This window comes from Echinops telfairi, unplaced genomic scaffold (assembly GCF_000313985.2).
Source record: "Echinops telfairi isolate 266 unplaced genomic scaffold, ASM31398v2 ScPeMD7_7409;HRSCAF=8447, whole genome shotgun sequence".
NCBI classification, from domain to species: Eukaryota; Metazoa; Chordata; class Mammalia; order Afrosoricida; family Tenrecidae; genus Echinops; species Echinops telfairi.
The window spans coordinates 12,849,203-12,850,261 of record NW_022111309.1 but is presented as its reverse complement, the minus strand read 5'-3'; positions in this window follow the sequence as shown (position 1 = coordinate 12,850,261).

Here is a 1,059-nt window from a genome sequence, read left to right as displayed (position 1 = left end):
AGAGATAGTAATACACAAAGACAGCCAATCAGCTTGATTTTCCTGAGCACCCACTTAGCATCAAGGGAGGCTTCTGAGCTGCAGGAGAGCTCTCATCAGTGGTCACAGTTTGAAAACACCTTAATGAAATGAGCATTCACATTTGCAATGTGGAGTGCCTGCTTCATTGCAGGGGTGCCTGGCCTGGCCCTGTCAGATGCTTCCTGTCTTTGACGCAGGTGTCTGACACAGCGGAGATTCGTTTGTCATCCTGTGGAGGCTGCTTTTCCCCCAGGACAATTTTCCTCAAAAGAGCTATCTCCACACAGTGTACCATGGAGTGTAAACACAAATATATGGCACAGATTACTTTTAGCTATAAGCTCCTTGAGGGAGGGGTGAATCTCATCCCTTGGATCCCTGTACCAAACCAAACTCACTGCCATCAACTCAACTCTAACTCACAGTGACCTTTAAGACATGGTAGAACTGCTTCTGGGAGTTCCAAGACTGAAACCTTTTCTGGGAGTAGAAAGACCCATGAGGTCCCTAGAGTTAGAATAATAACTAATAAGCTTACGTGATGAATAGAAGTTTTCTGAATGGGATAGGATTCTTGGATTTTACTTGATGCCACAAAGCCCATTTCAACAGCTTTAGGCAGAGATGTAACAAATTCTAATTTTCCAATTAATATTTTAACCCATGATTTCAAAATCAAAATTCCAGATTTGAATGCTGGTGCCAGCTGTGTGACTTTGAGCAATTGACTTAACCTCTCTGTGTCTCCACGTCTTCATTTGCTAAATAGAGATGATGTGATGATGGTGCTTCCCTTAAACAATTGTGGGAGGGGAGGATTGTATGAGTTGCCATATATAAAGTAACTAGACTCATGCCTGGCAAATATTATTAACAAGAAATTCAACCTCTCACGTAGCATAAACACACTGCACTGCCTAGAAATATGTTTAAAAAGGAAGAGTTTATTCAATCTAAAGTTTTCTAATACTAGGTAGAAAGAAGTAGGTAATCAATGATCAGTCCACTCAGAGGTGCTATTTTTAGTGATCCTTTTTC